Source organism: Nyctibius grandis, chromosome 1, assembly GCF_013368605.1.
Source record: "Nyctibius grandis isolate bNycGra1 chromosome 1, bNycGra1.pri, whole genome shotgun sequence".
Lineage (NCBI taxonomy): Eukaryota > Metazoa > Chordata > Aves > Nyctibiiformes > Nyctibiidae > Nyctibius > Nyctibius grandis.
The window spans coordinates 89,756,110-89,770,136 of NC_090658.1; the positions used below are offsets into that span (position 1 = coordinate 89,756,110).

A 14,027-nucleotide genomic window follows, 5' to 3' on the forward strand; every position below is an offset into this window, starting at 1 on the left:
CAAGTATTCCACTTTGAGGATTAAAAACAAAAAGAAGAAGAAAAACCTGACATGATTCTAATAACTGAAGCAGCAACATCCTCATTTGTATGTCTGCACAGTTACAGACATGAAAGGCTAGATTCACTGAAAGAGTAAGGGAGCATGGAAGCCAGAAGTTTGATTTTAAACTTCTCAAGCACATGTGTTGGTGGGCAGGGATAAGGAAGAACTGAAAGGAAGGCGAAAAAAGTTGGGGTTTGGTTTTTTCAACTTAAGTTACTCCTGTAGGCACACAATGAATCTTGGAATACTTTTTAAAAATAGTGTTTTTTTCAGTTAAGAAACTCTGCCAAGGACCAGAGCTTATACCTACGAATTCTGCTTCAACTTATTGGTGTGGCATGCTACTTGGTGCTACTATTCATACCAATCTTTTAATTCTGCTGTTCACTTTTCATGTTTGGTCCCATCTTGCTTCCAGATAAGCAAAGCGTAAAATTCTCACTGAGAAAGGACTGGATACTTTCTGAATATGCAAGGGAGGCCTAAACGTAGAAATAGTCAACCTTGTCTGACAAGTAGGAAGAAGGAGAAGCAGAAGTTAGTTACTCAAAACAGTTCGTATTTGACACCTGTCAAACAAATTGACCCGGGGCACTCTGACAAAAACTAAATCCCAAACAGCATACTGAAACTTAAAATGTTATGAAGCAAGCCAGGATGTGATTGTAATGTAGACTAGTTAGAGCTGAATGCTGATTGTTTGGACAGAAGAAAGACATTTAAATTAAACTGCTTCACATTTCTGGTGAGTTTGTACGTAGTCTGTTACCACAGCTTCGCTGCTGTGAAGTTATTCCTCAAGCCATGGTAATTCGTGTCCAATCCCCAAAGATTCCTCTCAAAGGAAGGAAGGATGCTTAAAAGAAATAAAAATCAATATTATAAAAACTAGGCAGCTATGGGGTAACAGGAAAAGTCTTCATCTGTGTAGAGAAACAGCTAGTCAGGAAATAAATGGTACAAGGAAAAAGCAGTCTGTCTTCATAGCGGAGGGACACTAACCCTGCAGCCCCACAGCCATCTGCATTAAAAATATATTGTGTTCAATATACCCCCTAATGAATCACAGAGCGACAGGAAAGATTACAACAGTTAAGGGACAAAACTCACTGATAAGACTAAATTATTCAGGATAAAGGCAAGTGCTGACTGCAAAGAGATATGGAAGGACTTAATGACACCAAATAACCAGCCAGTAAAATGGCTGGCAGAATTCAGTACCATTTAAACTCATGGTGGGAAAAGACACTTCAACTTCATATGTATATTGATGGGCTCTGAATGATTCAGGAATGAGATCCTGGATTTATAATGGATTCTTCTTATGAAAGCATCAGCACAGTTAAAAAGCAGGGAGAGTGCTAGCAATTACTACTGCAGAGAATAAAACTAAAAGCACCTTTATTCAACTGTCTGAAAAGTCCAACTGCATCCTGAAAGTTGTACCTCTGTCCCTCTCTTCTCAGGAAAGGTTTAACAAAACTAGAAGAGTTTCAAAGAAGGAGAACATAAAAAAAATCAAAGGCAAGACACAATTAGGTAGGGGAAAATCAACTTGGAGAAATACTAGATCAGCATCAGATGAAACCAGCAGACATCAGGCTCAAAACAACCTCAAACTTTATGAGTCTTCTCATAAAGCAATTTTCAAGTAGTGGTTCTCCTAGCCTTCTCCTCTGGTTTTCTCAGCCTGTTTCCCACTCACTCACGTTCCCTCCTCATCTTGAGAGAGTCACTGACATGAATGTCTCAAAAGAGGACAAGGAATTAAGGTGAATATATGCCGCCCTTCCCTGCAAATGAAATGCAATCACGTAACAGAAGTGAGAATTAGCCAGACCAACCACAAAAGCATTCACCTAAACCTCCAAACAAGGCTCACGGTACCTGCAGGCAGGTGTCTGCTCAGCTGCTGGCCACCGCACAGGAAGAACTGAACGAAATCTCCCCAGATGGACAGTCCTGTCCTAGTCCGCGAGATATACCCCTTCCTCCCCGTCTTCAGGTTGACTGAAATAATATGATTCATGAAGATGGCCACACAGAGTAGCAGCTAACATTAGGCAGTCTGTTTTTTCAAGCTATGTCAAAAGCTTCTATATTGCTTGGCAAGTTTTTGAAGGCTCTTTATCTTATTAGAATTTAAATAAATTAGATTTGTTCTTGCTTATTTTGAGGCTAGTAGCAACTAAGACAGCTAACATCGACTCCCTCTCTTGACCCAGCTGGCCTCCCTCGCCCCAAATCCAGTCCTGCTGTATCAGGCATACTGGTAACTCAGCTGTGTCTGCGGAGGCATCTCCACTTGCCCGTCAAGATATCAGAGAAAGTGAAATGGATGATAACTTCACCCAGTGCATGCCAGGTCAGGATTTCTTAAACCCATGCTTCTCCAAACTGATTAAGTGTAATCTTAAATGTAATCTTAATCAGTTCGGAGAGATAGAACAAAAGGATCCAACTTGGTACCTGATTATTCATTAATAAAATACTGTACTTGAAATTCATGCTTCAGCTTACTCCAAACTAGAGTCTCCCATTCATATTGATAGACTTGAACCACAGCTGCACTAATGCAGGGCATTCAAGCATACTGAACAGCCATTCCTCTGGAAGCACAATCATCCCACATTAAAACTGCGGTACTATCTCCTGTGCTGAAGCAAACTTATATCTGTTCAAGGGCTGGAACATGCGATCCTCCACAATCTCTTTTCTGGGGGAGCATCTGACACAACTCTGACAAGTCCAGAAACTGGATCAGCATGTCTAAGAGAACCTAAACCCATGAAGGAAGTGGATAACGCAGGCAGCATAATACAGCAGGGGCAGGAAGAAAAAACAATTTCCAACCACATCTTGCCTCTGAGCTTTTTCCATGATACCAAGTTTTTGGGGCAGAGCCTCATATTTACCTGTAGGGCACCATATGACAGCACACAAAAATGATAACATGATACAAGTTAAAGCATAACATTTATTCTTATTGTAAGTACCGTCAGACTCTTAAATGTAAAAACAAGCTGGTCAGCAACAGCTGCTGTGACATCCACCTGCAACTCCATCATCCAGCACTGTTCCATGAAAAAATGTACCGTTGAAGACAGGTAGATACTTCAGCAGTTTTGTTGCCAACAGAAATCTATCTCAACTGCCTGTGTTTCCACAGGTGCAAATTTTAGATCTTGGGGGCTAGTCAAAGGCTGAACTTGTATCACAGTGTAACGAAACAAAGAATGTAAAGATTTGAGACCAATACTACTTATACTTAGAGGAAAAAAAAGGGCACATGAAAAGAGCATGGTCGGATTTTATACAGAAGCTGTGAAAAGCTATTAAAAAAACCATACTTGCAAGAATTCAGAAGCTGCTGTAAAGTCTGGAAAAGACAAAACAATAAGAAAGCGCTGTACTTCCAAAATCTGGATTTAAACCAGAACAATAATGTCAACAAAAAACTGCAGATGGCAGGCAGATAATTCCACAGCCAGAAGAAAGACCAGCCCTGGCCTCCCATCCCTAAATCCTCTCAAAAGACTTCAGCCAGACGCAGCCTAATCACAAAAGTGGTCAGAAAGAAAATGAAGGAAAATTACTCATATGTAAGCTTTACAATACACTAATGAACTGACTTAAGCAATGGGTACGCCTTGCAGATATTAGAGAAATTATTAGAGACAGTATTGATACGGTGAAAATATCATGTCCTGCCCAAGACTCTGAATCAGCTGCAATTTCTGCAACTGTAGCACACCTTTAGAAATCAAACTCTTAATAAATGTAAAACATACCTAAAATGATTCCCTGTGATCACTACTAGAAAGTTACTCAAATATTGAGCTGACATATGATTACCATACATTCATGGTGCTTTTTTAAAATTTTACAAAGCTAGCACTTTCCTCAGTGACTGACCCATGTGAGACAATTCAGGGAATTTTAACTCAGAAGTGTATCAGCACAATATAAATAGACTAGCAACAGGTCTCGCTAAGATGTCACATTGCAGATGCTGATAAAACCAACACAAAATATTTTTGACAATTGGCAATCAGCATCTCAAACTGGAAAAGAAAATGATCCCACTGCAATGTAGACACAATGATGCACACCCTTATGGAATTCATTCCCATCAAATCCAAATGTATTTTCCATAATGCAGATGAAAATGCTTTCATCCAACACCATGCGAGGTCATGCACCCAAAAACTTTATCTTCAGCGCTCACTTCACGAAAACAGATGGTGTTTAGGTGGGGATGAAGGCAAGACACAAGAGAGAAAGGGAACGTAAGGGATAGACTGTTAGAAGCAGCTTGTTTTAAACCAGGATTTGAAGGAGGTACGATTTCATGATTTGAAGAGTGCTCCACATATGCTTTTGATCACAACATAAGATAAAAAAACTTAGGCTTTTTTTTGGCATAAGGCCAAATAAAATTTTCTTCAGGCTTAGGGCAGACCCACTATGGTGCCCACACTCAGCACATCACACCCCAGCTACCCCACAGCCCTAGTACACTCTGCCCGGCATCCACACCAGATGCTTCCATCCACTTCCCACAGATGTGCCCAGATCCCATCCCCAACCACAGCCAGCTTCCCCCATGGCCATGGCTTGGCTGAGATGCACCTTGGGTTTGGAGGACCAGCAGAAGGCCTGGGGAGTAGGAAGGAGAGAGGCACAGAGAAGTGGACAGGAAGACATGAGTGCTAGCAGTAAGACAATCTTCCTGTTGATTGCAAAGACCCTGAATTTCATGCCACACATGGCAGGATCACTGACAAAGACCCATGGGAACAAAGTAAAATGGTGCAAGAACAAGGCAGCAATCTACAGCCCTGTACCATGTTGTGAGCTAGCTACGCACTCAATATTGCATCAGAAGTACATCAGTGAGGCTATCAAGACAACCCCTCCACAACCGGATAACGCAAGAATTCAAGTTGTACTGTACTGCTTAGGCCACCCAATGTGGATTCCTTTATCACAACAGGACTGTTTTCACAGTCTATCTTCCTTTTTCAATACACCAGATTAACAATTAGTAGTAATGCGCTAGATTTCTTTTAACGTCAAAGTCCTGTGCAGCCTTAATGCTTCATTTATCACACGCTTCTCAAAAACGTGTCCTAAATTGACACTTATTCATTTAGTCACTGTTTTTTGATAGCATTCTTTGCCTTGGTATCGAGCTACTGCACACCAACAATATCCTTCCCTGCTTCACTATCAAGACCTGCATGTCTGCAACGGACCTCAAGGGTTTTCCAGAAAACACAAAAAATACCTGTATGGCCAGACTAGGACCACCTCGGGTACAGAGCATCACTGTGTCATGTATAACCACATCCTCCAGGGAAGCAATACACAGAGAACATCCCAATACACGTGCATTTGAAAGCTAAGGAAGAAATAAGCCAGGAATTCACACAGATTTATTCAGGCTCTTCCTAACTTTTGAACACCTGTCCTCACAAGCCCAATAGTCTTTTGAATGGCAGCATGAGCTAAACCAAATGCAGGCAAGAGGAGAAGAAAAAGTTTAGAAAGAAGCCATTACACATAATTCAGTGAAAGGTCACAGCAAGAATCAGTGGAGGCCTCCCCTCCTCACACTGTTGCTAATAAGAAAATTATCTGGAAAAATGGATTTTTAAATGTAATACCAGTTAAAGAATCGATCTCTAAATGGAAATATTAACAAGTCATACTCATAATTCATGGTTGGGTAAGCACAGATAACAACAATACCATCATTTAAATAGCCCTTTTTCATCAGTCTAGCTCAAAACATACTAAATAGACAAACAATTTAAGTGCAAGAACTCAGAGTCAGAAAAAGAGGCTGTCCCATGGGACTACCAGAGCTAGAAGCTCCCAGACTGAAAAAATGTTTTAGAATCAATTAAATCTTACAAACTGCAATTTGAATCAAAAATCACCTCTTCTTGTATTCCTCCTAAGTAATCACATGTGTACCAAGAAACACATCATTACCTATCAAACACTGGTTTGCTTACAATATGTAGAAAAGCTCTTTTTAGATAGGTCATGCCTATTGTAATTCCCACTACTTATCATTGTATAACATAAAATTTTAATTCCTGTAATAAATATATTTGAACTTGAACAGGAATTTTTAAGAAGTTCTCTCATTACTCTAAGGCCTATGGCAACTGGCCCACACGTAATTATTTGTTTGAACTCAAACAGGCAGAAATTCAGGTATTTTTCTGCTTGAAGTGTTAGGATGAAAAGAGTCTTTGGCTCAATTTCAGCCAAATATCTAGATTAAATTTCTCAGCAAGATGCTAAAATCATAGTTGCTTTAAAAAATACAAATGTCTTATTTGACTGATGGCTGAAAAAATAATTTTTGCCCCCAAAGTGTCATACTTTTGGAGGGTATACTGTGAAGGCCATCAGAATATAATGCTCTATAATGTGCTGACAAAGCTTTTTTGTTATTAATAATTTCTGCCTTTGCCAATCCTTAGAAATATTCAGCATTTGAGCACCAAAGTAATACAAAAAAAAAACTACATCAAATAGCTCTTTTGTCTGGTATCACTAATACCTAAGATGCTCTGAAGGAAGCTGACAAACTCTAAAGAATTAAGCAGACCTTAGGAGCAACTGCACCTGTCAGAGATTCTGAAATTGGTGTTTCTGCTTTGCCTCATATAATCATTGAAACAGACTGCAGTCTGAGTTCTGATTAGAAGGTTGTTTCCCCCTGCCCCCCGAGTAGCACAAAAAATTAATTGAGACACAAATTTGATCCCATAAAATCCTGGTATTAAATTGAAATAACCTGTATTTACATAGCAAGTAAGGCTGCATTTCAGCCTATTGCATTTCTCCTTGGTGCTAAAGGAGTGTACATGTTCAGCAGATGAAACTATGTATAGAACAGATGTTCATAAACCTGTCAATAGTTCTCTACAGCATACACACCATATTCTCTACCAGAATATCCATCTTACACAGCCCTCTGTTGAAAAAACCTCCAGAACAATTTTGGAGTACAATAACAGCAAATATTCTTGCATACCGTTGCTAGCTGGCCAACCCTTTAGGAAAAGCTTAGTTATGACTTAACTATTCCACCCCCTGTTAGCTGGCACTGCTGAAGGACAGTCTGTTACAGTATATTGATAGTACTTGTAAGACAGAAAAGTGAAATCCTGAAACGCATGGAAGTAGGGTCCTCATAGCTGGACAGGAGGCAGGGAAGAAAATCAGCCCCTTGCTATACTGTTACGGACTGTGGTCTTTCCAAAGTGCAGCTCTACACCTTCTATTTTTGGTTGGATCATTTTTTAAGAAGTCACATATTTCATTCCTTAATAAACAAAAGGAACTAAAATGTCTTCTTTCAATTTTTTATTTGCCCAAAGCAATTACAATTCATTTATCTCTTTGACAATTATCTCCCCAGGCCAATCTTGCCAGTGAAATATGGTACCTCAATTGTGGTTTTAAATAAAATACTTCCTCTAGTGACATGTTGCACTGATGTATCTCTAAGAAAAGATACGACTGTGAATTCTCTGGGAGTTCATTCAAAGTCCTAACTGTTGAGGGAAAAAAAGAGGAATTGCAAATCTGAAACTAATGAGAATAAATAAATAAAACATAGGTGGCAGATGGTATAACTAATTTAAGAACCTAAAAGTGATTTACAAACATTCATCGTTACACCACCCATCCAAACAGATAAATATTTTTAGTCCTATTATACAGATTTAGAGAGTAAGGGGCAGCAAGAGTTTTTTCTCACATCACAAAATGACTCACTGGCAAAGTCAGAGGTGAAGCTGAAGATAAACAGAGAAATACAGCTCGAGGCTCAATCGCTCATTACCCTACCCTACAAGCACCTTATTTATTACGATATCCTTCATCTAATCAAGTCCAAGAACATCATAAGTTTGACAGTGTAAACTCCAGAACGTGCCACCTGCGACAGAGGACGACGCCAAGCCTGGTGCTGCAACTACATTATATCAGCAAACATTGGAGCCCTATTTGTGAAGCCAGCTTCCACAGTTTCTGTTCCCTGGAAAAGAAACGAGCTCTGCAAAAAGCCTGAAGAAAAGCACCTGGATTATCAGGAGATTGATCATTTTATTTGTACCCATCATTTTCTGATCATTTCATTTCTAGTGTTCAAAGCCATTCTGCTACACGAGGTTGACAGCACTGGGTAAATATCAAGAAGTAGGGGAAAGTGAAAACTTTCACAACTGAGTACTATCATCAAGCCATTTTTTAATGTTATCACAGTTTATTTTCAAACAAACAACAGGCAGAGAAGCAATTAAATTACTACTGTTACAGAATCCCCATTCACTCTCACAGCCTAATAGGTCCTCACTGACACAAACAGGCATATATCATCTACATACCAGGCATTGAAATAAGGATTTCTATAGACCTTAAGCACTCACTGAAATCTAAAGGCAGGTGCCTAATACCTTATGTAGCCAGTCACCTGTAGTTTTGGTACATGCAGTGGATGTAACCAGTATTTTTTGCTCAGAAATGATTACGAAGTTCTGAAATACTGTCATTACACCACGTCTTGTAGTCTGCAACGCAGCCAGCGAACTCACACATAATCATACATCTCCAGAAACACACTGTTTTCCTAGTATCTAGAGAACGAAGATTACACAATACTTGGAACTTGAGCCTGCCAAAATAAGTTGTTATAAAACTAGCTGCACACCTGGACATGTCACGTTGAAAGCAAGCAAGTTAAGTAAATAACATTCTCCTCAGAATAAGACGTATACTCAAACAGTCCTACTAGAGGATCTGGACCATGCCTAACTAATGCTGCGTAAGAATTGAGTCTTAGTTACATTTTTTCATCTTTGAACAGAGAAAGATTTACTGATCTGCCCAGTAGATTGCTCCTTTAACATCGGTAGGACATTTTAAGTTCATTTAAACAACTATTGGAGAGAAGATTCCCCCTGCCAGTAAGACACTGCCTGTCCCTCTCGGGTTTTTCCCTGTGAATGAAAGGTAGACAGTAGCAGACAACATGTCCTTTTGGTCACGTATATTGTAGAAATACCGAACAGAAAACCAAATAATCACTTCACACATAATTATAAAAATACGAAGATACTGGTTATGCCTTTTAAAAAAACAAAGCGCCGTCTACAGCCTATGCTGTAATGCACACAACACCCCAGGGCATGATAAGCCCTTTATTAATGCTTGCAATAAAATGAACGCTGCAGAACAATTACACACCGTAGCCATGGATTTCTAAAATCAGAGAGCTCTACCAGCAGCGAGCGTATACTCACAAGGTGTTGAGTCCTCCGGTGAAGCTGATCTTTGCAGTAAACTCGTGGAAATATTTTCAGCGGAGTTTTCAGGTGATGTCAACAACAGGAAGGATGACTTTGAGCCAGATTTCCATTTCTCATCAGACGCGGCCTTAAAAGTTGGAACAAGAGCGTCACGGTTCCTTGTTTATACCCCCAAGACTGCAATTTAACCCCTGCGTAGACACAGGCTCCGGTACCTATGCGGCAGCCCGGAGAGTTCGTGTGTGCGTGAAGTGGGGTCCCCCCCCCGGACCCTACTCCGCGGCCGCAATAAGGAAACACTTCAATTACTCGGTCACGGAGCACTGATTTTGCAGAGCTCATACTCAGCCACACCACCGCGACAGCCCTGCCACCTCCGCGACCCCCTGTCCGCCCCTCTCCACAAGCGACCCCCGCACCGCCCTGGCCCTGGCCCCGGCCCCGGCCCCGGCTCCGGCCCGCCACCGCCCGCCACGACGCGGGCTCCCCCCGCCGCACAGCTCCCCCCCCTCACCACAGCCACACACAACCCCGGCGGCTGGGTGCGGGTCCGTGCCCGGGGGCCCAGGCATGCCGGCGGCGCCCCGCTCACCTGCGCTCCCCCCGCCGCACAGGCTCCCCGCGGAGCCGGGCACAGCCCTCCCACCTCCAACGGCGCCTCCGCCGCCCGGCCGGGCTGCCCCCGAGGTGGCGCCGCCGCCGCCGTGCCCGCTGCGAGGGCGACACCCAGCGGCCACGGCGGGCGGGCGGGCAGCGCCCCGCCGACCCGCCCCGCCAGCCCGGGCCGCCTCTTCCCTGGCGAGGGGCCGTGACAGGACGGGCCGCCCAGTCCGGCCCGGCCCGGCCCGGCCCGCGGGGGAAGTATACTTTTTAGAACCAGTACAAGCCGATTTTAGTAAGGCCATGAGGGACCTTTTAATGTCTCCTGTCTCGAAAGGCAGAGCTGCAGTAGGAATGACCAGCTTTTTGCCCTTTAATTGGGGACTTGCAGGGCAGTTTAGCAACCTATACTTGGATTTATCATGGTCATATTTGTTATTTCTGTATTGTGCACTATTCAGAGGCTTTCTGAAGGTGCAGCAGAAATAAAGGCTGCCTGCATCCTGGCTTGGAAGGAGCATGAAACTCTGGCATTGGCATGGTGTGTGGCACTGATGACTGTCCCCTCTCCTGCAACCGCACTGAAGCTGAAAGATGGGCTGAGGATAAGATGGGTGGGTAGCTGTGTGTGTGGTGAGGTAAAGGGAGAGGGCAGGAAAGCAGCTGGAGGTGATAGACGCAAGTTTTCTGAATGCCCCAACCTTTTTGTACTCAGAATAGTTGTCTGTGCTGGACAAAAGTGATGACTTCCTTAAGCTGAATGCGTAAGTAGGGTTGAGAGTCCCAGCTTCTAGGAGAGATTTCAGTAGTTTGACTGTTGATGCTGGAAGTTCATTGTTCTTGTCTTCAAGATGTGTTATGTGACGCAACCACAGATGATATGCAGTTACGGGGCAGCTTTTCTACAGATGGGGGTCTATGAATAGACATCTGAAATAAGAAATCTCTCCCTACCAACTCCAAAAATTCTACCTTCACTCCCAATAAAGCAGCTCAGGCGCTTTTCCTCCGTAAGGATGGTTTTCCCCTTGCCTTGACATCCTGTGTTTCCTTTGCATGAAATCATGCAGGCATGTGTTTTGAGGTAACAAAGGCTGAGTTTGGTAAAGGTGAATGTAAAGCATACTGTATGATTTGATCTTGAAGGCTCACAAGAGTGTGTAGGGTCTTCAGGATGAATGTCTCCTTTCCTGATGGAAAAGGGGTTGGCTTGTTTTTCAGTGTGCAACTATTAATGGAAAGACTGAGTTTGATTGTGGCTCATGGTGTATGCTTGTTGCTTGCTCTGTCTATAGACATAAAATCTTCCAGAAGATGCATAACTACGTCTGTGATGGGGCTGCTTTCCTCACAGCCATTCCCCACCGAGGAAACAGGGAAGGTCGCGTGTGGAGGCGTGGGGGCCACAGCCCCCCCTACCTGGCACTGGCGCGGGCAGCGGAGCCGATGACAGGCAGGGGTGGGCTAGTGCAAGCCTGGAGCCAGGTCCTGATTGCCAGCCTGGCCTCGAGCAGGGCGAGTTACCCACCGTGGTCCGGGAATGCTGGGCTCTGGCTGGGGCGAGGCTCCTGGAGAGCTGGATGCTCTCCTGAACCGAAGCTCCTTTGCAACTTAATTGTGGAAGCTCATAATAATTTGCGTAGGAGCAGAAGTGCTGCAAAACCAATTTCGGGGAGGCCAGATGCCCTTCACTGCAGCAGGGAGCCAGCCAGCGAGCTTTGAAGTATGGGCTGAAGGTCAGAGAGGGCTGACTGGAGAGCTGGCTGTGCCTGCTCACCTCCTCACCCACCCCTCTAGCTATGACAGCGTCCCAGGGACCTTCGGTTCACTGAAGTCATGGATATGTGTAGGCAATTACGTGTGTACATTGGTAATTCCCAAACTGGTAGGGAGGCAAGTCAGACGGGACCATCTGTAGACACCAGTACAGGAGAAAGGAGTTTGTGTGAGTAGGCTGAGTAAAATGATGAGTAAAATGAAGGAGAAAACAGAAAGCAAGCGGCTGTTCCCACAGGCACATCGCTTTCAGAGGCCGTTCCTCTGGCTCGAAGGCATTCTCAGGATGATGCCCTAAATGAACTAAACGTTGAAGTATCACAGGCACTATCTAGTTACATGACGAATATATTCTTTTTAATGTTTTTGCAGATGATTCTACTTACGCATTTTTCACTAAACAATTACTATGGCATTCATCGTTCTGTGGCAATAGTCACGCCATAGGTTCACATCAAAACCCTTGGTGCTCCACAGGAAAGACTGATGGACTGAAGTTTGTGTTCTGACGCCTCTCGGATCTCAGCAAAGCTTTGTATCTTTGTCAAAACTATGGCACTGCTCTGAAGTCTGGTGTCATTACTGGAATTAGAATGCAACTGCTAAAATACATAAAAATATGTTGTAATTCCTCATGTTATAATTTTTTTTGCTCATTTCCATAGTGAGGATAGGCCTACTTCATGGGAATTCTATTTTACTTGATATTGTGTAAAATTCTGAGGTAGGAATGGAAGTATTTGTGTGAGTAGCATTTAGGCTATATGTTAAATAAGTTCCATATATGTAAATGTTTGCAGGACTACTTTGGCTATGTTTGATCATTACGATTGAGAAACAATATGTTAACATGTTGCAGAAAAAGGCTTTCTTGGCACTGATCTGCCACCAATCTATTTAAGGGGAGTTTTCCCCCTTTAACAGAAGCAGGATAAGATGCTGTCGTGATCCTGCAAACCTAGATGCAGATAGGCTCCCTTGATTGTGTGGATGCCAGTGGGACCATTCCCTGTGCTTAATTATCATTAACCTTTTTTTTAATCCAGACCACCAATTTTGTATTCTTCTGGATTTTTTTTTCTGTTGGGAAGAGAAATTCATGAGGGATTCCCTCAGCTGCCTGAAGTTACTGAAAGTATGTTGTGCCCATGAACTGCAGCTCCCTGCAGACAAAGTCCAGTCACATCTAATACTGTACATGTCATACATTCAAAGACTCAAGCCCATGCCTACCTGCCCTTCCTACAAGTCCTGTGACTGAAGACTGGGCGCTGTTTCATTATGTGTAATAAGCTTCAAAGTTAAATGACCTGACAAAAGAAAAAGAAGGAAAGAAAAAGGCCAGGGGCAGAGGGGACAGAGAACAACTTGGTGGCAAAGGGACAGAGGAGAAACAAGCCCTGAAGCTTCTGTGGAGTCCAGAACAGATTATATTGCCAAGGGGTTGCAGAAGTGCTTCAGCCCTACTCTAAAAACCTACGTGGCGATGGGCCTAGAATCTACGTGGCTTTGAACCCGACGCTGTGGTCCAGCAGGAAGGAGATTACTGACATCAGTGTTGTGGGAAGAGCTGCATTGTAACCAGTCCTGTCATTCCTGAGCTTCTACACCCTGATTTAGTATTTTAATATCTCCAAATTATTCTCTCTCTCTCTCACTGGTGATGTTTCATAGCTCTTTGTATAAAAGAAATCTAATACAGACAGTCAGATTTCTGGGCAAGACCCACTTCCCATAGCCAGCCTTGAAGCCCAATAGCCCTTTCTGTGCAGGTCAGCTGGTGAGTGAGATAGACGGTCCTTCATTACAGACCTGGAAACTCTCCTCCTCTTTCCATCAGGAGTTTTCAGTAGATTAATGCCTCTCAGGGCTGCCCCAAGACACAATGCTGAAAACATGACTGGGAAAAATTCCTGCTTCAAACTTTAAGTCCTAATTCCTTGTGAGGGATTTAACTTTGAAAGGTTTCCCATGATCTTTTGCTACATTGTTAATCTGTTCAAGCAAAACTTCCCAGCAGGTTGATCAGTTGAGAATAAAGAAAGGCATTTCAATAAATCCACGTATTGGTAGATTTGTCATGATGTGGAACATGAGAGGTGGATTTCTTTCCCACTCCCAGAACAAAAGTGTGCCTCCATTATCTCAAGTGGGTTAGTGCAGCCTGGAAGGCCTGGTGATGAGAAGACTGTCATGCAGCGTAGAGGTGGGAAAATCAGCTGCAGGAAACACGTGGGGATTCCGGACATAAGTCCAACCATTGCATTGAAT

General features: G+C 43.1%; 1 protein-coding gene across 2 annotated transcripts in view; it reads right to left on the reverse strand.

Moving 5' to 3' along the window:
• The window catches only part of ANKRD6 (ankyrin repeat domain 6), a 117,544-nt gene extending 107,494 nt beyond the window's left edge, over positions 1-10,050 (reverse strand). For both annotated transcript variants that reach the window (XM_068397318.1, XM_068397343.1), the window contains exons 1-2: positions 9,973-10,050; positions 9,375-9,507 (exon numbers count right to left, since the gene is read on the reverse strand). The gene's annotated coding sequence lies outside the window, so the exon portion shown is untranslated. The remainder of the gene's footprint in view (positions 1-9,374; positions 9,508-9,972) is intronic.
• Between the last annotated feature and the right edge of the window lie 3,977 nt (positions 10,051-14,027).